The sequence below is a fragment of the Hippichthys cyanospilos genome, chromosome 2 (assembly GCF_059441005.1).
Source record: "Hippichthys cyanospilos isolate Australia breed blue-spotted pipefish chromosome 2, RoL_Hcya_1.0, whole genome shotgun sequence".
NCBI classification, from domain to species: Eukaryota; Metazoa; Chordata; class Actinopteri; order Syngnathiformes; family Syngnathidae; genus Hippichthys; species Hippichthys cyanospilos.
This window is the reverse complement of record NC_142370.1, coordinates 1,661,993-1,687,234: the sequence shown is the minus strand read 5'-3', so window position 1 is coordinate 1,687,234 and position 25,242 is coordinate 1,661,993. Positions and strand designations below refer to the sequence as shown.

Genomic DNA, 25,242 nt, shown 5'->3' with positions numbered 1-25,242 from the left:
CATGCAATAATACAGCTATGTGATAAGCTTTCAAATCATTTACAGCGCCACCCAGTGGCGGACTATAATCTCATTTTTTATACTTTTATGTACTGTGAAATGCCTGTTTGACTAAATGAACTCAAAAATGGTCAGAAAAGCTATGACACATTGGAACATTAAGGTTCTCAACTTTTATGACTTTTCATTAAAGGGCGTGGCCTCTATGCAAACTCAAAGTCTGATGTCTCCCCAAAACGGTAAAAGTTGCTGTAATTGGACCTAGATGATCTGATGTTTGCAAAACTTCATATATGGGATGGGAGTCCAATGTGAAACACACCTAAGAGCCTATTTTTCATCATAGTACGAGCGGCACCTAATGGCAGCAAAAAATATAGCAAATCCTTGATGTTTTTATGTACTCTGCTGAGCCCCTTAAAGTGATATCCCTTAAATGTTTTCTGAAAAGCCAGTGGCCATGCCTTATGCCCTCCACAAATCAGTACAATGTTTTGACAGTGGGTGTGGCCTATATGGCATTGAAAGTCACAAAATTGGAACAATAAAAGCTGCAGTAACTCCACACATATTGTCCCACCTTGTCTAAAGTTTACATATTTGGTAAGAGTCCAGCACTGAAGTCATCTACAACTACTTTTTCATCGTTCATAGTCCTTGTTCATACCCCGACTTGTTCATACCCCAACGTGCACAGGTCTGCGAGGGCCCTTTATAGCTGCTTGCAGCTCTAGTTATTCTTATTATTATTATTATTTACTGTGCAGCGCTTTTCCATTTTTGAGGGCCTAAACATGCACGAAAAGTCACCAAAATTTGCACATTTGTCGGGCCCGGTAAAAAATTGGATATTTTTGTGTTTCCCAAAACAATGCAAAAAAAATGGCTCTGCAGCGCCACCTAAGGTTGAAAAAGTGCACCTGGTCCCGGCCCGTTTGACCTAGAGCTACGAAAATTTTTAGGCATATGTAGGACCTAGAGACCTACAAAAAAGTCAGCGCGAGCCATGTGCTCAGATGTACAGAAAAAGAGTTATGAATTTTTGAATGTGCATTTTTGGCCCATTTTTGCACGTTTGCAGGTCCCAAACTGCTCCTTGTTTCTCCTAAACGCTTTACTCAATCACCTTCAAATTTGCTGTGGTCCATATTCACACATAGGGGCACAAGTGGGCAAAATTTGGTGCAGATCCGCTGACATATTTGATAGGGGCGTGGCTTCAAATTATGTGTTCAATTTTTCCTTCGCCAAGAGTGACATAAACCTTAATGACTTTGTTGTACTAGCTTAAAAAAATCTAAAACTTCATAGATACATGGAAACTTATGTCTTTAACACCTTTGAAAAAAGTTTTTGTAAATACCTACTAGCGCCGCCTAGTGGTTGATTAAAATGTTATTTTTTACACTTTCATGTATTGTGCACAGTCTTTTTGAGTAAAACAAATGAAAATTGGTCAGAATATCATTAAGACATGGAATATTAAGGTTTTAAAATTTTACGACATTTCGATAATGGGCGTAGTCTGCACGCCACCTCAAAGTCAGATGACTCGCCAAAACGAAAAAAGTGGCTGTAATTGGCCCCAAAATGGCCTTATGAGTGGAAAATAGCCTCTCACTCCCGGCCCGTTTGACCTAGAGCTCCAAAAATTTGTAGCCTTATGTAGGACCTCGAGCCCTACAAAAAAGTCAGCGCGAGCCATATGCTCAGATGTACAGAAAGAGAGTTATGAATTTTTGAATGTTCACTTTTGGCCCGTTTTTGCTCATTTGCAGGTCCCGAACCGCTCCTTTTTTCTCCCAAACACTTGACCCGATCGCCTTCAAATTTGCTGTGATGTTTTATCTGACTGTGAGGCACAATTGTTCCAATTTTTGTGACGATCCGCCAACAAATATGTTGGGGGCGGGGCTTCATATTATGCCTTTGATGATTACTTTGCCACATGTGAAACAAACGTTTATAACTCAGCTTTACAAGCTTGGAAAAATCTGAAACTTCACAGACACATGGAAACTTAAGCCCTTAACACAAGTGTTTAAAAAAATCTTCAATTGCTTATAAGGCCATCTAGTGGCAAACAAAAATGTCAGTCTGATGTCTCGCCAAAACGAACAAAGTTGCTGTGTTTGGTCCCAGATAGTCTTATCTTTTCTAAACTTCATATATTTAATGAGTTTCCAATGCGGAATACACCTATCAATGTATTTTTTGTCATAGTGCGAGAGCCACCTAGTGGCAGCCAAAAATATAGCATTTTTAAAACGTTTTTATGTGTTTAGCTGAGCCCTTTGAAGTCATATCGCTGAAATTACGTCTGAAAAGCCTCTAGACAGCCCTGCTGACCTCCACCAAATTTTACGAAGTTTCGATAATGGGCGTGGCCTCTACGACCATTTTCATTCCAAAGCTTTATCTGTCCAGTAAAATTTGCTGTAATTTGACCCAGATGATCTGATCTTCTCACAATTTCACACATTGCATGAAAATATTCTCCTGAACATATCGACAAAAATATATTCCAGTTTAAAGCTAGCGCCACCTAGTGGCTGCAAAAAATGTCATTAGTCGAAAGATTACAAACAATCCTGTTTGGTTTGACCTACAGCTATGAAACTTTGTAGGCAAATGAAGGACTGTAAGACCTATAAAAAAGTCAATAGAAAACATGTGCTAGGATGTACAGAAAAATTGTTATGAATATTTTTAATGTGCAGTTTTGTCCCATTCTTAGACATTAGCTGGTCTCAAACTAGTGCCTTTTTCTCTTGAACGATTCACCCCATTACCTTCAACTTTGGCATGAATCATTATCCAACTGAGGGGCACACATATTCCAAATATCGTGAAGATCTCTTGACATAAAAGATGCGGGCGGAGCTTCAAATTATGTTTAATACTTCCTTTGCCAAGAGTGACAAAAATCTTAATAACTCAGCTATGACAGCTTCAAACCATCTGAAACTTTCCTGGGACTTTAAAACTTTCAAATCATTTACAGCGCCACCCAGTGGCGGACAAAAATCTCATTTTTTATACTTTTATGTACTGTGAAATGCCTGTTTGATTAATTGAATTCAAAAATGGTCTGAAAAGCTATAACACATTGGAACATTAAGGTTCTCAACTTTTAAGACTTTTCAATAAAGGGCGTGGCCTCTATGCCAACTCAAAATCCGATGTCTCACGAAAACGGTAAAAGTTGCTGGAATGGGACCTAGAAGATCTGATATTTTTAAAACTTCATATATGGGATGGGAGTCTACTGTGAAACACACCTACAAGCCTATTTTTTATCATAGTACGAGCGCCACCTAGTGGCAGCAAAATATATAGCAAATCCTTAATGTTTTTATGTACTCTGCTGAGCCTCTTGAAGTGATATCCCTTAAATGTTTTCTGAAAAGCCAGTGGCCATGCCTTATGCCCTCCTCAAATCAGTACGATGTTTTGACAGTGGGTGTGGCCTATATGGCATTGTAAATCACAAAATTGGAATAATAAAAGCTGCAGTAACTCCACCCACATTGTCCCACCTTGTCTAAATTTTACATATTTGGTAAGAGTCCTGCACTGAAGTCATCTACAACTACTTTTTCATCGTTCATAGTCCTTGTTCATACCCCGACCTGTTCATACCCCAACGTGCACAGGTCTGCGAGGGCCCTTTATAGCTGCTTGCAGCTCTAGTTAGGGCCCGAGCAGCTACCGCTGCGAGAGCCCTCTTGTTTTTCTCCAGATTATTATTATTATTATTAGGGCCCGAGCAGCTACCGCTGCGAGAGCCCTCTTGTTTTTCTCCAGATTATTATTATTATTATTATTATTATTATTATTATTTACTGTGCAGCGCTTTTCCATTTTTGAGGGCCTAAACATGCACGAAAAGTCACCAAAATTTGCACATTTGTCGGGCCCGGTGAAAAATTTGATATTTTTGTGTTTCCCAAAACAATGCAAAAAAAATGGCTCTGCAGCGCCACCTAAAGTTGAAAAAGTGCACCTGGTCCCGGCCCGTTTGACCTAGAGCTACGAAAATTTTTAGGCATATGTAGGACCTAGAGACCTACAAAAAAGTCAGCGCGAGCCATGTGCTCAGATGTACAGAAAAAGAGTTATGAATTTTTGAATGTGCATTTTTGGCCCATTTTTGCACGTTTGTAGGTCCCAAACTGCTCCTTGTTTCTCCTAAACGCTTTACTCAATCACCTTCAAATTTGCTGTGGTCCATATTCACACATAGGGGCACAAGTGGGCAAAATTTGGTGCAGATCCGCTGGCATATATGATAGGGGCGTGGCTTCAAATTATGTGTTGTATTTTTCCTTCGCCAAGAGGGACATAAACCTTAATAACTTTGATGTACTAGCTTAAAAAAATCTAAAACTTCATAGACACATGGAAACTTATGTCTTTAACACCTTTGAAAAAAGTTTTTTCAAATACCTACTAGCGCCGCCTAGTGGTTGATTAAAATGTCATTTTTTACACTTTCATGTATTGTGCTCAGTCTGTTTGAGTAAAACAAATGAAAATTGGTCAGAATATCATTAAGACATGGAATATTAAGGCTTTAAAATTTTACGACTTTTCGATAATGGGCGTGGTCTGCACGCCACTTCAAAGTCAGATGACTCGCCAAAACGAAAAAAGTGGCTGTAATTGGCCCCAAAATGGCCTTATGAGTGGAAAATAGCCTCTCACTCCCGGCCCGTTTGACCTAGAGCTCCAAAAATTTGTAGCCTTATGTAGGACCTCGAGCCCTACAAAAAAGTCAGCGCGAGCCATATGCTCAGATGTACAGAAAGAGAGTTATGAATTTTTGAATGTGCACCTTTGGCCCGTTTTTGCTCATTTGCAGGTCCCGAACTGCTCCTTTTTTCTCCCAAACCCTTGACCTGATCGACTTCAAATTTGCTGTGATGTTTTATCTTACTGTGAGGCACAATTGTTCAAATTTTTGTGATGATCCGCCATCAAATATGTTGGGGGCGGGGCTTTATATTATGCCTTTGATGATTACTTTGCCACATGTGAAACAAACCTTTATAACTCAGCTTTACAAGCTTGGAAAAATCTGAAAATTCACAGACACATGAAGACTCAAGCCCTTAACACAAGTGTTTAAAAAAATCTTCAATTGCTTATAAAGCCATCTAGTGGCAAACAAAAATGTCAGTCTGATGTCTCGCCAAAACGAACAAAGTTGCTGTGTTTGGTCCCAGATGGGCTTATCTTTTCTAAACTTCATATATTTGATGGGTTTCCAATGCGGAATACACCTATTAACGTATTTTTTGTTATAGTGCGAGCGCCACCTAGTGGCAGCCAAAAATATAGCATTTTTTAAACATTTTTATGTGTTTAGCTGAGCCCTTTGAAGTAATATCGCTGAAATTAAGTCTGAAAAGCCTCTAGACAGCCCTGCTGACCTCCACCAAATTTTACGAAGTTTCGATAATGGGTGTGGCCTCTACGGCCATTTTCATTCCGAATTTTTATCTGTCCAGTAAAAGTTGCTGTAATTTTACCCAGATGATCTGATCTTCTCACAATTTCACACATTGGATGAAAATATTCTCCTGAACATATCGACAAAAATATATTCCAGTTTAAAGCTAGCGCCACTTAGTGGCTGCAAAAAATGTCATTAGTCGAACGATTACAGTCAATCCTGTTTGGTTTGACCTACAGCTATGAAACTTTGTAGGCAAATGAAGGACTGCATGCCCTACAAAAAAGTCAATACAAGTGATGTGCTAGGATGTACAGAAAAATTGTTATGAATTTTTTTAATGTGCAGTTTTGTCCCATTCTTAGACATTAGCTGGTCTCAAACTAGTGCCTTTTTCTCTTAAATGATTCACCCCATTACCTTCAACTTTGGCATGAATCATTATCCAACTGAGGGGCACACATAGTCCAAATATCGTGAAGATCTCTTGACATAAAAGATGGGGGCGGAGCTTCAAATTATGTTTAATACTTCCTTTGCCAAGAGTAACAAAAATCTTAATAACTCAGCTATGACAGCTTCAAACCATCTGAAACTTTCCTGGGCCTTTAAAAGTAATGCAATAATACAGCTATGTGATAAACTTTCAAATCATTTACAGCGCCACCCAGTGGCGGACAAAAATATCATTTTTTATACTTTTATGTACTGTGAAATGCCTGTTTGACTAAATGAACTAAAAAATGGTCAGAAAAGCTATGACACATTGGAACATTAAGGTTCTCAACTTTTATGACTTTTCATTAAAGGGTGTGGCCTCTATGCAAACTCAAAGTCTGATGTCTCCCCAAAACGGTAAAAGTTGCTGTAATTGGACCTAGATGATCTGATGTTTGCAAAACTTCATATATGGGATGGGAGTCCAATGTGAAACACACCTACAAGCCTATTTTTTATCATAGTACGAGCGCCACCTAGTGGCAGCAAAAAATATAGCAAATCCTTAATGTTTTTATGTACTCTGCTGAGCCCCTTGAAGTGATATATCCCTTAAATGTTTTCTGAAAAGCCAGTGGCCATGCCTTATGCCCCCCACAAATCAGTACAATGTTTCGACAGTGGGTGTGGCCTATATGGCATCGAAAGTCACAAAATTGGAACAATAAAAGCTGCAGTAACTCAACACACATTGTCCCACCTTGTCTAATTTTTACATATTTGGTAATAGTCCTGCACTGAAGTGATCTACAACTACTTTTTCATCATTCATAGTCCTTGTTCATACCCCGACCTGTTCATACCCCAACGTGCACAGGTCTGCGAGGGCCCTTTATAGCTGCTTGCAGCTCTAGTTATTATTATTATTTACTGTGCAGCGCTTTTCCATTTTTGAGGGCCTAAACATGCACGAAAACTCACCAAAATTTGCACATTTGTCGGGCCCGGTGAAAAATTGGATAATTTTGTGTTTCCCAAAACAATGCAAAAAAAATGGCTCTGCAGCGCCACCTAAGGTTGAAAAAGTGCACCTGGTCCCGGCCCGTTTGACCTAGAGCTACGAAAATTTTTAGACATATGTAGGACCTAGAGACCTACAAAAAAGTCAGCGCGAGCCATGTGCTCAGATGTACAGAAAAAGAGTTATGAATTTTTGAATGTGCATTTTTGGCCCATTTTTGCACGTTTGCAGGTCCCAAACTGCTCCTTGTTTCTCCTAAACGCTTTACTCAATCACCTTCAAATTTGCTGTGGTCCATATTCACACATAGGGGCACAAGTGGGCAAAATTTGGTGCAGATCCGCTGACATATATGATAGGGGCGTGGCTTCAAATTATGTGTTCAATTTTTCCTTCGCCAAGAGTGACATAAACCTTAATAACTTTGTTGTACTAGCTTAAAAAAATCTAAAACTTCATAGACACATGGAAACTTATGTCTTTAACACCTTTAAAAAAAGTTTTTTAAAATACCTACTAGCGCCGTCTAGTGGTTGATTAAAATGTCATTTTTTACACTTTCATGTATTGTGCTCAGTCTGTTTGAGTAAAACAAATGAAAATTGGTCAGAATATCATTAAGACATGGAATATTAAGGTTTTAAAATTTTACGACATTTCGATAATGGGCGTAGTCTGCACGCCACCTCAAAGTCAGATGACTCGCCAAAATGAAAAAAGTGGCTGTAATTGGCCCCAAAATGGCCTTATGAGTGGAAAATAGCCTCTCACTCCCGGCCCGTTTGACCTAGAGCTCCAAAAATTTGTAGCCTTATGTAGGACCTCGACCTCTACAAAAAAGTCAGCGCGAGCCATGTGCTCAGATGTACAGAAAGAGAGTTATGAATTTTTGAAGGTGCACCTTTAGCCCGTTTTTGCTCATTTGCAGGTCCCGAACTGCTCCTTTTTTCTCCCAAACGCTTGACCCGATCGACTTCAAATTTGCTGTGATGTTTTATCTGACTCTGAGGCACAATTGTTCAAATTTTCGTGACGATCCGCAATCAAATATGGTGGGGGCGGGCCTTCATATTATGCCTTTGATGATTACTTTTCCACATGTGAAACAAATCTTTATAACTCAGCTTTACAAGCTTGGAAAAATCTGAAACTTAACAGACACAGGGAGACTCAAGCCCTTAACACAAGTGTTTAAAAAAATCTTCAATTGCTTATAAGGCCATCTAGTGGCAAACAAAAATGTCAGTCTGATGTCTCGCCAAAACGAACAAAGTTGCTGTGTTTGGTCCCAGATGGTCTTATCTTTTCTAAACTTCATATATTTGATGGGTTTCCAATGCGGAATACACCTATCAATGTATTTTTTGTTATAGTGCGAGCGCCACCTAGTGGCAGCCAAAAATATAACATTTTTTAAACGTTTTTAAGTGTTTAGCTGAGCCTTTTGAAGTAATATCGCTGAAATTAAGTCTGAAAAGCCTCTAAACAGCCTTGATGACCTCCACCAAATTTTACGAAGTTTCGATAATGGGCGTGGCCTCTACGACCATTTTCATTTCGAAGCTTTATCTGTCCAGTAAAAGTTGCTGTAACTTGACCCAGATGATCTGATCTTCTCACAATTTCACACATTGGATAAAAATATTCTCCTGAACATATCGACAAAAATATATTCCAGTTTAAAGCTAGCGCCACCTAGTGGCTGCAAAAAATGTCATTGGTCGAAAGATTACAGTCAATCCTGTTTGGTTTGACCTACAGCTATGAAACTTTGTAGGCAAATGAAGGACTGCAAGACCTACAAAAAAGTCAATAGAAGTGATGTGCTAGGATGTACAGACAAATTGTTATGAATTTTTTTAATGTGCAGTTTTGTCCCATTCTTAACCATTAGATGGTCTCTAACTAGTGCCTTTTTCTCTTAAATGATTCACCCCATTACCTTCAACTTTGGCATGAATCATTATCCAACTGAGGGGCACACATAGTCCAAATATCGTGAAGATCTCTTGACATAAAAGATGGGGGCGGAGCTTCCAATTATGTTTAATACTTCCTTTGCCAAGAGTGACAAAAATCTTAATAACTCAGCTATGACAGCTTCAAACCATCTGAAACTTTCCTGGGCCTTTAAAAGTAATGCAATAATACAGCTATGTGATAAACTTTCAAATCATTTACAGCGCCACCCAGTGGCGGACAAAAATCTTATTTTTTATACTTTTATGTACTGTGAAATGCCTGTTTGACTAAATGAACTAAAAAATGGTCAGAAAAGCTATGACACATTGGAACATTAAGGTTCTCAACTTTTATGACTTTTCATTAAAGGGCGTGGCCTCTATGCCAACTCAAAATCCGATGTCTCGCGAAAACGGTAAAAGTTGCTGTAATTGGACCTAGACCATCATATATTTTTAAAACTTCATATATGGGATGGGAGTCCAATGTGAAACACACCTACAGGCCTATTTTTTAATCATAGTACGAGCGCCACCTAGTGGCAGCAAAAAATATAGCAAATCCTTAATGTTTTTATGTACTCTGCTGAGCCCCTTGAAGTGACATCCCTTAAATGTTTTTTGAAAAGCCAGTGGCCATGCCTTATGCCCTCTGCAAATCAGTACGATGTTTCGACAGTGAATGTGGCCTATATCACATTGAAAGTCACAAAATTGGAACAATAAAAGCTGCAGTAACTCCACCCACATTGTCCCACCTTGTCTAAATTTTACATATTTGGTAAGAGTCCTGCACTGAAGTCATCTACAACTACTTTTTCATCGTTCATAGTCCTTGTTCATACCCCGACCTGTTAATACCCCAACGTGCACAGGTCTGCGAGGGCCCTTTATAGCTGCTTGCAGCTCTAGTTATTATTATTATTATTATTATTTACTGTGCAGCGCTTTTCCATTTTTGAGGGCCTAAACATGCACGAAAAGTCACCAAAATTTGCACATTTGTCGGGCCTGGTGAAAAATTTGATTTTTTTGTGTTTCCCAAAACAATGCAAAAAAAATGGCTCTGCAGCGCCACCTAAGGTCGAAAAAGTGCACCTAGTCCCGGCCCGTTTGACCTAGAGCTACGAAAATTTTTTGGCATATGTAGGACCTAGAGACCTACAAAAAAGTCAGCACGAGCCATGTGCTCAGATGTACAGAAAAAGAGTTATGAATTTTTGAATGTGCATTTTTGGCCCATTTTTGCACGTTTGCAGGTCCCAAACTGCTCCTTCTTTCTCCTAAACGCTTTACTCAATCGCCTTCAAATTTGCTGTGGTCCATATTCACACATAGAGGCACAAGTGGGCAAAATTTGGTGCAGATCCGCTGACATATATGATAGGGGCATGGCTTCAAATTATGTGTTCAATTTTTCCTTCGCCAAGAGTGACATAAACCTTAATAACTTTGATGTACTAGCTTAAAAAAATCTAAAACTTCATAGACACATGGAAACTTATGTCTTTAACACATTTGAAAAAAGTTTTTTTCAATACCTACTAGCGCCGCCTAGTGGTTGATCAAAATGTCATTTTTTACAGTTTCATGTATTGTGCTCAGTCTGTTTAAGTAAAAAAAGTGAAAATTGGTCAGAATATCCTTAAGACATGGAATATTGAGATTTTAAAATTTTATGACTTTTCGATAATGGGCGTGGTCTGCACGCCACTTCAAAGTCAGATGACTCGCCAAAACGAAAAAAGTGGCTGTAATTGGCCCCAAAATGGCCTTATGAGTGGAAAATAGCCTCTTACTGCCGGCCCATTTGACCTAGAGCTACAAAAGTTTGTAGCCTTATGTAGGACCTCGAGCCCTACAAAAAAGTCAGCGCGAGCCATATGCTCAGATGTACAGAAAGAGAGTTATGAATTTTTGAATGTGCACTTTTGGCCCGTTTTTGCTCATTTGCAGGTCCCGAACTGCTCCTTTTTTCTCCCAAACGCTTGACCCGATCGACTTCAAATTTGCTGTGATGTTTTATCTGACTGTGAGGCACAATTGTTCAAATTTTCGTGATGATCCGCCATCAAATATGTTGGGGGCGGGGCTTCATATTATGCCTTTGATGATTACTTTGCCACATGTGAAACAAACCTTTATAACTCAGCTTTACAAGCTTAGAAAAATCTGAAACTTCACATACACATGAAGACTTAAGCCCTTAACACAAGTGTTTAAAAAAATCTTCAATTGCTTATAAGGCCATCTAGTGGCAAACAAAAATGTCAGTCTGATGTCTCGCCAAAACGAACAAAGTTGCTGTGTTTGGTCCCAGATGGTCTTATCTCTTCTAAACATTACATATTTGATGGGTTTCGAATGCGGAATACACCTATCAACGTATATTTTGCTATAGTGCGAGCGCCACCTAGTGGCAGCCAAAAATATAGCATTTTTGAAACATTTTTACGTGTTTAGCTGAGCCCTTTGAAGTAATATCGCTGAAATTACGTGTGACAAGCCTCTAGACAGCCTTGCTGACCTCCACCAAATTTTACGAAATTTCGATAATGGGCGTGGCCTTTACGTCCATTTTCATTCCGAAAATTTAACGGACCAGTAAAAGCTGCTGTAATTTGACCCAGATGATCTGATCTTCTCACAATTTCACACATTGGATGAAAATCTATTCCTGAAGACATCGACAAACATATATTCCAGTTTAAAGCTAGCGCCACCTAGTGGCTGCAAAAAATGTCATTAGTCGAAAGATTGGAGTCATCCCTGTTTGGTTTGACCTAACACTATAAAAGTTTTTAGGCATATGTAGGATTGTAAGACCTACAAAAAAGTCAATAAGAGTGATGTGCTAAGATGTACAGAATAATTTTTATGATTTTTTTTTTATGTGCAATTTTGCCCCATTCTTAGACATTAGCCGGTCTAAATCTAGTGCCTTTTTCTCTTAAACGGTTCACCCGATTAACTTCTACGTTGGCATGGACTATTAGCAGATATAGCGGCACAAATCTCCCAAAAATTGTGAAGATCCCATGACTTGTAAGATGTGGGCGGAGCTTCAAATTGTTTTGAATATTTCCTTCGCCAAGAGTGACAAAAACCTTAATAACTCAGCTGTTTCAGCTTCAAATCATGTGAAACACTTGCAAGGAGTTTAAAAGTCATGCCCTAATACAGCTATGTGATAAACATCCAAATCATTTACAGCGCCACCTAGTGGCGGACAAAAATCTAATTTTTTACACTCTCATGTACTGTGCAATGTCTGTTTGACTACATGAACTAAAAAATGGTCAGAAAAGCTATGACACAGTGGAGAATGAAGGTTCTCATTTTTTATGATTTTTTAATAAAAGGCGTGGCCTGTATGCCAGCTCAAAGTCCGATTTCTCAACAAAACAGTAAAAGTTGCTGTAATTGGACCTAGATGATTTGATGTTTGCAAAACTTCATATATGGGATGAGTGTCCAATGTGAAACACACCTACAAGCCTATTTTTTATCATAGTATGAGCGCCACCTAGTGGCAGCAAAAAATATAGCAAATCCTTAATGTTTTTATGTACTCTGCTGAGCCCCTTGAAGCGATATCCCTTAAATGTTTTCTGAAAAGCCAGTGGCCATGCCTTATGCCCCCCACAAATCAGTACAATGTTTCGACAGTGAATGTGGCCTATATGGCATTGAAAGTCACAAAATTGGAACAATAAAAGCTGCAGTACCTCCACACAACATTGTCCCATCTTGTCTAAATTTTACATATTTGGTAATAGTCCTGCACTGAAGTGATCAACAACAAATTTTTCATCATTCGTAGTCCTTGTTCATACCCCGACCTGTTCATACCTCAACGTGCACAGGTCTGCGAGGGCCCTTTATAGCTGCTTGCAGCTCTAGTTCTTATTATTATTATTATTTACTGTGGCCCTTTAAAAGTAATGCAATAATTTAGCTATGTGATAAACTTTCAAATCATTTACAGCGCCACCCAGTGGCGGACAAAAATCTCATTTTTTATACTTTTATGTACTGTGAAATGCCTGTTTGACTAAATGAACTAAAAAATGGTCAGAAAAGCTATGACACATTGGAACATTAAGGTTCTCAACTTTTATGACTTTTCAATAAAGGGCGTTGCCTCTATGCCAACTCAAAATCCCATGTCTCGCGAAAACGGTAAAAGTTGCTGTCATTGGACCTAGACGATCTGGTATTTTTTAAACTTCATATATGGGATGAGAGTCCAATGTAAAACACACCTACAAGTCTGATTTTTATCATAGTACGAGCGCCACCTAGTGGCAGCAAAAAATATAGCAAATCCTTAATATTTTTATGTACTCTGCTGAGCCCCTTGAAGTGATATCCCGTAAATGTTTTCTGAAAAGCCAGTGGCCATGCCTTATGCCCTCCACAAATCACTACGATGTTTCGACAGTGGGTGTGGCCTATATGGCATTGAAAGTCACAAAATTGGAACAATAAAAGCTGCAGTTACTCCACCCACATTGTCCCACCTTGTCTAAATTTTACATATTTGGTAAGAGTCCTGCACTGAAGGGATCTACAACTACTTTTTCATCCTTCATAGTCCTTGTTCATACCCCGACCTGTTCATACCCCAACGTGCACAGGTCTGCGAGGGCCCTTTATAGCTGCTTGCAGCTCTAGTTAGGGCCCGAGCAGCTACCGCTGCGAGAGCCCTCTTGTTTTTCTCCAGATTATTATTATTATTATTATTATTATTATTATTATTATTTACTGTGCAGCGCTTTTCCATTTTTGAGGGCCTAAACATGCACGAAAAGTCACCAAAATTTGCACATTTGTCGGGCCCGGTGAAAAATTGGATATTTTTGTGTTTCCCAAAACAATGCAAAAAAAATGGCTCTGCAGCGCCACCTAAGGTTGAAAAAGTGCACCTGGTCCCGGCCCGTTTGACCTAGAGCTACGAAAATTTTTAGGCATATGTAGGACCTAGAGACCTACAAAAAAGTCAGCGCGAGCCATGTGCTCAGATGTACAGAAAAAGAGTTATGAATTTTTGAATGTGCATTTTTGGCCCTTTTTTGCACGTTTGTAGGTCCCAAACTGCTCCTTGTTTCTCCTAAACGCTTTACTCAATCACCTTCAAATTTGCTGTGGTGCATATTCACACATAGGGGCACAAGTGGGCAAAATTTGGTGCAGATCCGCTGGCATATATGATAGGGGCGTGGCTTCAAATTATGTGTTCAATTTTTCCTTCGCCAAGAGGGACATAAACCTTAATAACTTTGATGTATTAGCTTAAAAAAATCTAAAACTTCATAGACACATGGAAACTTATGTCTTTAACACCTTTGAAAAAAATTTTTTTTAATACCTACTAGCGCCGCCTAGTGGTTGATTAAAATGTCATTTTTTACACTTTCATGTATTGTGCTCAGTCTGTTTGAGTAAAACAAATGAAAATCGGTCAGAATATCATTAACACATGGAATATTAAGGTTTTAAAATTTTACGACTTTTCGATAATGGGCGTAGTCTGCACGCCACCTCAAAGTCAGATGACTCGCCAAAACGAAAAAAGTGTCTGTAATTGGCCCCAAAATGGCCTTATGAGTGGAAAATAGCCTCTCACTCCCGGCCCGTTTGACCTAGAGCTCCAAAAATTTGTAGCCTTATGTAGGACCTCGAGCCCTACAAAAAAGTCAGCGCGTGCCATGTGCTCAGATGTACAGAAAGAGAGTTATGAATTTTTGAATGTGCACTTTTGGCCCGTTTTTGCTCATTTGCAGGTCCCGAACTGCTCCTTTTTTCTCCCAAACCCTTGACCTGATCGACTTCAAATTTGCTGTGATGTTTTATCTGACTGTGAGGCACAATTGTTCAAATTTTTGTGATGATCCGCCATCAAATATGTTGGGGGCGGGGCTTTATATTATGCCTTTGATGATTACTTTGCCACATGTGAAACAAACCTTTATAACTCAGCTTTACAAGCTTGGAAAAATCTGAAAATTCACAGACACATGAAGACTCAAGCCCTTAACACAAGTGTTTAAAAAAATCTTCAATTGCTTATAAAGCCATCTAGTGGCAAACAAAAATGTCAGTCTGATGTCTCGCCAAAACGAACAAAGTTGCTGTGTTTGGTCCCAGATGGGCTTATCTTTTCTAAACTTCATATATTTGATGGGTTTCCAATGCGGAATACACCTATTAACGTATTTTTTGTTATAGTGCGAGCGCCACCTAGTGGCAGCCAAAAATATAGCATTTTTTAAACATTTTTATGTGTTTATTTGAGCCCTTTGAAGTAATATCGCTGAAATTAAGTCTGAAAAGCCTCTAGACAGCCCTGCTGACCTCCACCAAATTTTACGAAGTTTCGATAATGGGTGTGGCCTCTACGGCCATTTTCATTCCGAAGCTTTATCTGTCCAGTAAAAGTTGCTGTAATTTGACCCAGATGATCTGATCTTCTCACAATTTCACACATTGGATGAAAATATTCTCCTGAACATATCGACAAAAATATATTCCAGTTTAAAGCTAGCGCCACCTAGTGGCTGCAAAAAATGTCATTAGTCGAACGCTTACAGTCAATCCTGTTTGGTTTGACCTACAGCTATGAAACTTTGTAGGCAAATGAAGGACTGCATGTCCTACAAAAAAGTCAATACAAGTGATGTGCTAGGATGTACAGAAAAATTGTTATGAATTTTTTTAATGTGCAGTTTTGTCCCATTCTTAGACATTAGCTGGTCTCAAACTAGTGCCTTTTTCTCTTAAATGATTCACCCCATTACCTTCAACTTTGGCATGAATCATTATCCAACTGAGGGGCACACATAGTCCAAATATCGTGAAGATCTCTTGACAGAAAAGATGGGGGCGGAGCTTCAAATTATGTTTAATAATTCCTTCGCCAAGAGTGACAAAAATGTTAATAACTCAGCTATGACAGCTTCAAACCATCTGAAACTTTCCTGGGACTTTAAAAGTCATGGAATAATACAGCTATGTGATAAACTTTCTAATCATTTACAGCGCCACCCAGTGGCGGACAAAAATCTCATTTTTTATACTTTTATGTACTGTGAAATGCCTGTTTGACTAAATGAACTAAAAAATGGTCAGAAAAGCTATGACACATTGGAAGATTAAGGGTCTCAACTTTTATGACTTTTCATTAAAGGGCGTGGCCTCTATGCAAACTCAAAGTCTGATGTCTCCCCAAAACGGTAAAAGTTGCTGTAATTGGACCTAGATGATCTGATGTTTGCAAAACTTCATATATGGGATGGGAGTCCAATGTGAAACACACCTACAAGCCTATTTTTTTATCATAGTACGAGCGCCACCTAGTGGCAGCAAAAAATATAGCAAATCCTTAATGTTTTTATGTACTCTGCTGAGCCCCTTGAAGTGATATCCCTTAAATGTTTTCTGAAAAGCCAGTGGCCATGCCTTATGCCCTCCACAAATCAGTACGATGTTTCGACAGTGGGTGTGGCCTATATGGCATTGAAAGTCACAAAATTGGAACAATAAAAGCTGCAGTAACTCCACCCACATTGTCCCACCTTGTCTAAATTTTACATATTTGGTAAGAGTCCTGCACTGAAGTCATCTACAACTACTATTTCATTGTTCATAGTCCTTGTTCATACCCCGACCTGTTCATACCCCAACGTGCACAGGTCTGCGAGGGCCCTTTATAGCTGCTTGCAGCTCTAGTTCTTATTATTATTATTTACTGTGCAGCGCTTTTCCATTTTTGAGGGCCTAAACATGCACGAAAAGTCACCAAAATTTGCACATTTGTCGGGCCCGGTGAAAAATTGGATATTTTTGTGTTTCCCAAAACAATGAAAAAAAAATGGCTCTGCAGCGCCACCTAAGGTCGAAAAAGTGCACCTGGTCCCGGCCCGTTTGACCTAGAGCTACGAAAATTTTTAGCCATATGTAGGACCTAGAGACCTACAAAAAAGTCAGCGCGAGCCATGTGCTCAGATGTACAGAAAAAGAGTTATGAATTTTTGAATGTGCATTTTTGGCCCATTTTTGCACGTTTGCAGGTCCCAAACTGCTCCTTGTTTCTCCCAAACGCTTTACTCAATCGCCTTCAAATTTGCTGTGGTCCATATTCACACATAGCGGCACAAGTGGGCAAAATTTGGTGCAGATCCGCTGACATATATGATAGGGGCGTGGCTTCAAATTATGTGTTCAATTTTTCCTTCGCCAAGAGTGACAAAAACCTTAATAACTTTGATGTACTAGCTTAAAAAAATCTAAAACTTCATAGACACATGGAAACTTATGTCTTTAACACCTTTAAAAAAAGTTTTTTTAAATACCTACTAGCGCCGCCTAGTGGTTGATTAAAATGTCATTTTTTACACTTTCATGTATTGTGCTCAGTCTGTTTGCGTAAAACAAATGAAAATTGGTCAGAATATCATTAAGACATGGAATATTAAGGTTTTAAAATTTTACGACTTTTCGATAATGGGCGTAGTCTGCACGCCACCTCAAAGTCAGATGACTCGCCAAAACGAAAAAAGTGGCTGTAATTGGCCCCAAAATGGCCTTATGAGTGGAAAATAGCCTCTCACTCCCGGCCCGTTTGACCTAGAGCTCCAAAAATTTGTAGCCTTATGTAGGACCTCGAGCCCTACAAAAAAGTCAGCGCGAGCCCTATGCTCAGATGTACAGAAAGAGAGTTATGAATTTTTGAATGTGCACCTTTAGCCCGTTTTTGCTCATTTGCAGGTCCCGAACTGCTCCTTTTTTCTCCCAAACGCTTGACCCGATCGACTTCAAATTTGCTGTGATGTTTTATCTGACTGTCAGGCACAATTGTTCAAATTTTTGTGATGATCCGCCATCAAATATGTTGGGGGCGGGGCTTTATATTATGCCTTTGATGATTACTTTGCCACATGTGAAACAAACCTTTATAACTCAGCTTTACAAGCTTGGAAAAATCTGAAAATTCACAGACACATGAAGACTCAAGCCCTTAACACAAGTGTTTAAAAAAATCTTCAATTGCTTATAAAGCCATCCAGTGGCAAACAAAAATGTCAGTCTGATGTCTCGCCAAAACGAACAAAGTTGCTGTGTTTGGTCCCAGATGGGCTTATCTTTTCTAAACTTCATATATTTGATGGGTTTCCAATGCGGAATACACCTATTAACGTATTTTTTGTTATAGTGCGAGCGCCACCTAGTGGCAGCCAAAAATATAGCATTTTTTAAACATTTTTATGTGTTTAGCTGAGCCCTTTGAAGTATTATCGCTGAAATTAAGTCTGAAAAGCCTCTAGACAGCCCTGCTGACCTCCACCAAATTTTATGAAGTTTCGATAATGGGTGTGGCCTCTACGGCCATTTTCATTCCGAAGCTTTATCTGTCCAGTAAAAGTTGCTGTAATTTTACCCAGATGATCTGATCTTCTCACAATTTCACACATTGGATGAAAATATTCTCCTGAACATATCGACAAAAATATATTCCAGTTTAAAGCTAGCGCCACCTAGTGGCTGCAAAAAATGTCATTAGTCGAACGATTACAGTCAATCCTGTTTGGTTTGACCTACAGCTATGAAACTTTGTAGGCAAATGAAGGACTGCATGACCTACAAAAAAGTCAATAGAAGTGATGTGCTAGGATGTACAGAAAAATTGTTATGAATTTTTTTAATGTGCAGTTTTGTCCCATTCTTAGACATTAGCTGGTCTCAAACTAGTGCCTTTTTCTCTTAAATGATTCACCCCATTACCTTCAACTTTGGCATGAATCATTATCCAACTGAGGGGCACACATAGTCCAAATATCGTGAAGATCTCTTGACATAAAAGATGGGGGCGGAGCTTCAAATTATGTTTAATACTTCCTTTGCCAAGAGTAACAAAAATCTTAATAACTCAGCTATGACAGCTTCAAACCATCTGAAACTTTCCTGGGCCTTTAAAAGTAATGCAATAATACAGCTATGTGAGAAACTTTCAAATCATTTACAGCGCCACCCAGTGGCGGACAAAAATCTTATTTTTTATACTTTTATGTACTGTGAAATGCCTGTTTGACTAAATGAACTAAAAAATGGTCAGAAAAGCTATGACACATTGAAACATTAAGGTTCTCAACTTTTATGACTTTTCATTAAAGGGCGTGGCCTCTATGCAAACTCAAAGTCTGATGTCTCCCCAAAACGGTAAAAGTTGCTGTAATTGGACCTAGATGATCTGATGTTTGCAAAACTTCATATATGGGATGGGAGTCCAATGTGAAACACACCTACAAGCCTATTTTTTATCATAGTACGAGCGCCACCTAGTGGCAGCAAAAAATATAGCAAATCCTTAATGTTTTTATGTACTCTGCTGAGCCCCTTGAAGTGATATCCCTTAAATGTTTTCTGAAAAGCCAGTGGCCATGCCTTATGCCCTCCACAAATCAGTACAATGTTTCGACAGTGGGTGTGGCCTATATGGCATTGAAAGTCACAAAATTGGAACAATAAAAGCTGCAGTAACTCCACCCACATTGTCCCACCTTGTCTAACTTTGACATATTTGGTAAGAGTCCTGCACTGAAGTCATCTACAACTACTTTTTCATCGTTATTAGTCCTTGTTCATACCCCGACCTGTTCATACCCCAACGTGCACAGGTCTGCGAGGGCCCTTTATAGCTGCTTGCAGCTCTAGTTATTATTATTATTTACTGTGCAGCGCTTTTCCATTTTTGAGGGCCTAAACATGCACGAAAAGTCACCAAAATTTGCACATTTGTCGGGCCCGGTGAAAAATTGGATATTTTTGTGTTTCCCAAAACAATGCTAAAAAAATGGCTCTGCAGCGCCACCTAAGGTTGAAAAAGTGCACCTGGTCCCGGCCCGTTTGACCTAGAGCTACGAAAATTTTTAGGCATATGTAGGACCTAGAGACCTACGAAAAAGTCAGCGCGAGCCATGTGCTCAGATGTACAGAAAAACAGTTATGAATTTTTGAATGTGCATTTTTGGCCCATTTTTGCACGTTTGCAGGTCCCAAACTGCTCCTTGTTTCTCCTAAACGCTTTACTCAATCACCTTCAAATTTGCTGTGGTCCATATTCACTTATAGGGGCACAAGTGGGCAAAATTTGGTGCAGATCCGCTGACATATATGATAGGGGCGTGGCTTCAAATTATGTGTTCAATTTTTCCTTCGCCAAGAGTGACATAAACCTTAATAACTTTGTTGTACTAGCTTAAAAAAATCTAAAACTTCATAGATACATGGAAACTTATGTCTTTAACACCTTTGAAAAAAGTTTTTTTAAATACCTACTAGCGCCGCCTAGTGGTTGATTAAAATGTTATTTTTTACACTTTCATGTATTGTGCACAGTCTGTTTGAGTAAAACAAATGAAAATTGGTCAGAATATCATTAAGACATGGAATATTAAGGTTTTCAAATTTTACGACATTTCGATAATGGGCGTAGTCTGCACGCCACCTCAAAGTCAAATGACTCGCCAAAACGAAAAAAGTGGCTGTAATTGGCCCCAAAATGGCCTTATGAGTGGAAAATAGCCTCTCACTCCCGGCCCGTTTGACCTAGAGCTCCAAAAATTTGTAGCCTTATGTAGGGCCTCGAGCCCTACAAAAAAGTCAGCGCGAGCCATATGCTCAGATGTACAGAAAGAGAGTTATGAATTTTTGAATGTTCACTATTGGCCCGTTTTTGCTCATTTGCAGGTCCCGAACTGCTCCTTTTTTCTCCCAAACGCTTGACCCGATCGCCTTCAAATTTGCTGTGATGTTTTATCTGACTGTGAGGCACAATTGTTCAAATTTTTGTGACGATCCGCCAACAAATATGTTGGGGGCGGGGCTTTATATTATGCCTTTGATGATTACTTTGCCACATGTGAAACAAATCTTTATAACTCAGCTTTACAAACTTAGAAAAATCCGAAACTTCACAGACACATGGAGACTCAAGCCCTTAACACAAATGTTTAAAAAAATCTTCAATTGCTTATAAGGCCATCTAGTGGCAAACAAAAATGTCAGTCTGATGTCTCGCCAAAACGAACAAAGTTGCTGTGTTTGGTCCCAGATAGTCTTATCTTTTCTAAACTTCATATATTTAATGAGTTTCCAATGCGGAATACACCTATCAATGTATTTTTTGTTATAGTGCGAGTGCCACCTAGTGGCAGCCAAAAATATAGCATTTTTTAAACTTTTTTATGTGTTTAGCTTAGCCCTTTGAAGTAATATCGCTGAAATTAAGTCTGAAAAGCCTCTAGACAGCCCTGCTGACCTCCACCAAATTTTACGAAGTTTCGATAATGGGCGTGGCCTCTACGACCATTTTCATTCCAAAGCTTTATCTGTCCAGTAAAATTTGCTCTAATTTGACCCAGATGATCTGATCTTCTCACAATTCCACACATTGCATGAAAATATTCTCCTGAACATATCGACAAAAATATATTCCAGTTTAAAGCTAGCGCCACCTAGTGGCTGCAAAATATGTCATTAGTCGAAAGATTACAAACAATCCTGTTTGGTTTGACCTACAGCTATGAAACTTTGTAGGCAAATGAAGGACTGTAAGACCTACAAAAAAGTCCATAGAAAAAATGTGCTAGGATGTACAGAAAAATTGTTATGAATTTTTTTAATGTGCAGTTTTGTCCCATTCTTAGACGTTAGCTGGTCTCAAACTAGTGTCTTTTTCTCTTAAAGGATTCACCCCATTACCTTCAACTTTGGCATGAATCATTATCCAACTGAGGGGCACACATAGTCCAAATATCGTGAAGATCTCTTGACATAAAAGATGCGGCCGGAGCTTCAAATTATGTTTAATACTTCCTTCGCCAAGAGTGACAAAAATCTTAATAACTCAGCTATGACAGCTTCAAACCATCTGAAACTCTTCTGGGCCTTTAAAAGTAATGCAATAATACAGCTATGTGATAAACTTTCAAATCATTTACAGCGCCACCCAGTGGCGGACAAAAATCTCATTTTTTATACTTTTATGTACTGTGAAATGCCTGTTTGACTAAATGAACTAAAAAATGGTCAGAAAAGCTATGACACATTGGAACATTAAGGTTCTCAACTTTTATGACTTTTCATTAAAGGGCGTGGCCTCTATGCAAACTCAAAGTCTGATGTCTCGCCAAAACGGTAAAAGTTGCTGTAATTGGACCTACATGATCTGATGTTTGCAAAACTTCATATATGGGACCGGAGTCCAATGTGAAACACACCTAGGAGCCTATTTTTTATCATAGTACGAGCGCCACCTAATGGCAGCAAAAAATATAGCAAATCCTTAATGTTTTTATGTAGTCTGCTGAGCACCTTGAAGTGACATCCCTTAAATGTTTTTTGAAAAGCCAGTGGCCATGCCTTATGCCCTCCACAAATCAGTACGATGTCTCGACAGTGAATGTGGCCTATGTTGCATTGAAAGTCACAAAATTGGAACAAAAAAAGCTGCAGTAACTCCACCCACATTGTCCCACCTTGTCTAAATTTTACATATTTGGTAAGAGTCCTGCACTGAAGTCATCTACAACTACTTTTTCATCGTTCATAGTCCTTGTTCATACCCCGACCTGTTAATACCCCAACGTGCACAGGTCTGCGAGGGCCCTTTATAGCTGCTTGCAGCTCTAGTTATTATTATTATTTACTGTGCAGCGCTTTTCCATTTTTGAGGGCCTAAACATGCACGAAAAGTCACCAAAATTTGCACATTTGTCGGGCCCGGTGAAAATTTGGATATTTTTGTGTTTCCCAAAAAAATGCAAAAAAAATGGCTCTGCAGCGCCACCTAAGGTTGAAAAAGTGCACCTGGTCCCGGCCCGTTTGACCTAGAGCTACGAAAATTTTTAGGCATATGTAGGACCTAGAGACCTACAAAAAAGTCAGCGTGAGCCATGTGCTCAGATGTACAGAAAAAGAGTTATGAATTTTTGAATGTGCATTTTTGGCCCATTTTTGCACTTTTGTAGGTCCCAAACTGCTCCTTGTTTCTCCTAAACGCTTTACTCACTCACCTTCAAATTTGCTGTGGTCCATATTCACACATAGGGGCACAAGTGGGCAAAATTTGGTGCAGATCCGCTGGCATATATGATAGGGGCGTGGCTTCAAATTATGTGTTCAATTTTTCCTTCGCCAAGAGGGACATAAACCTTAATAACTTTGATGTACTAGCTTAAAAAAATCTAAAACTTCATAGACACATGGAAACTTATGTCTTTAACACCTTTAAAAAAAGTTTTTTCAAATACCTACTAGCGCCGCCTAGTGGTTGAATAAAATGTCATTTTTTATACTTTCATGTATTGTGCTCAGTCTGTTTGAGTAAAACAAGTGAAAATTGGTCAGAATATCATTAAGACATGGAATATTAAGATTTTAAAATTTTATGACTTTTCGATAATGGGCGTGGTCTGCACGCCACTTCAAAGTCAGATGACTCGCCAAAACGAAAAAAGTGGCTGTAATTGGCCCCAAAATGGCCTTATGAGTGGAAAATAGCCTCTCACTCCCGGCTCTTTTGACCTACAGCTACAAAAATTTGTAGCCTTATGTAGGACCTCGAGCCCTACAAAAAAGTCAGCGCGAGCTATATGCTCAGATGTACAGAAAGAGAGTTATGAATTTTTGAATGTGCACTTTTGGCCCGTTTTTGCTCATTTGCAGGTCCCGAACTGCTCCTTTTTTCTCCCAAACGCTTGACCCGATCGACTTCAAATTTGCTGTGATGTTTTATCTGACTGTGAGGCAAAATTGTTCAAATTTTCGTGACAATCCGCAATCAAATATGTTAAGGGCGGGGCTTCATATTATGCCTTTGATGATTACTTTGCCACATGTGAAACAAACCTTTATAACTCAGCTTTACAAGCTTGGAAAAATCTGAAACTTTACAGACACATGGAGACTCAAGCTCTTAACACAAGTGTTTAAAAAAATCTTCAATTGCTTATAAGGCCATCTAGTGGCAAACAAAAATGTCAGTCTGATGTCTGGCCAAAACGAACAAAGTTGCTGTGTTTGGTCCCAGATGGTCTTATCTTTTCTAAACTTCATATATTTGATGGGTTTCCAATGCGGAATACACCTATTAACGTATTTTTTGTTATAGTGCGAGCGCCACCTAGTGGCAGCCAAAAATATAGCATTTTTTAAACGTTTTTATGTGTTTAGCTGAGCCCTTTGAAAGTAATATCGCTGAAATTAAGTCTGAAAAGCCTCTAGACAGCCCTGCTGACCTCCACTAAATTTTACAAAGTTTCGATAATGGGCGTGGCCTCTACGACCATTTTCATTCCGAAGCTTTATCTGTCCAGTAAAAGTTGCTGTAATTTTACCCAGATGATCTGATCTTCTCACAATTTCACACATTGCATGAAAATATTCTCCTGAACATATCGACAAAAATATATTCCAGTTTAAAGCTAGCGCCACCTAGTGGCTGCAAAAAATGTCATTAGTCGAACGATTACAGTCAATCCTGTTTGGTTTGACCTACAGCTATGAAACTTTGTAGGCAAATGAAGGACTGCATGCCCTACAAAAAAGTCAATACAAGTGATGTGCTAGGATGTACAGAAAAATTGTTATGAATTTTTTTAATGTGCAGTTTTGTCCCATTCTTAGACATTAGCTGGTCTCAAACTAGTGCCTTTTTCTCTTAAATGATTCACCCCATTACCTTCAACTTTGGCATGAATCATTATCCAACTGAGGGGCACACATAGTCCAAATATCGTGAAGATCTCTTGACATAAAAGATGGGGGCGGAGCTTCAAATTATGTTTAATATTTCCTTTGCCAAGAGTAACAAACATCTTAATAACTCAGCTATGACAGCTTCAAACCATCTGAAACTTTCCTGGGCCTTTAAAAGTCATGCAATAATACAGCTATGTGATAAACTTTCAAATCATTTACAGCGCCACCCAGTGGCGGACAAAAATCTCATTTTTTATACTTTTATGTACTGTGAAATGCCTGTTTGACTAACTGAACTCAAAAATGGTCAGAAAAGCTATGACACATTGGAACATTAAGGTTCTCAACATTTATGACTTTTCAATAAAGGGCGTGGCCTCTATGCCAACTCAAAGTCCGATGTCTCACCAAAACGGTCAAAGTTGCTGTAATTGGACCTAGACGATCTGATATTTTTAAAACTTCATATATAGGCTGGGAGTCAGATGTGAAACACACCTACAAGCCTATTTTTATCATGGTACGAGCGCCACCTAGTGGCAGCAAAAAATATAGCAAATCCTTAATGTTTTTATGTACTCTGCTGAGCCCCTTGAAGTGAT

The 25,242-nt window shown here is 39.0% G+C and overlaps 1 protein-coding gene across 1 annotated transcript in view; it reads left to right on the top strand.

Moving 5' to 3' along the window:
- Window positions 1-25,242, top strand: part of LOC148426839 (charged multivesicular body protein 4c-like) — an 85,437-nt gene that overhangs the window by 45,925 nt on the left and 14,270 nt on the right. The gene's annotated exons all lie outside the window — the stretch shown is intronic.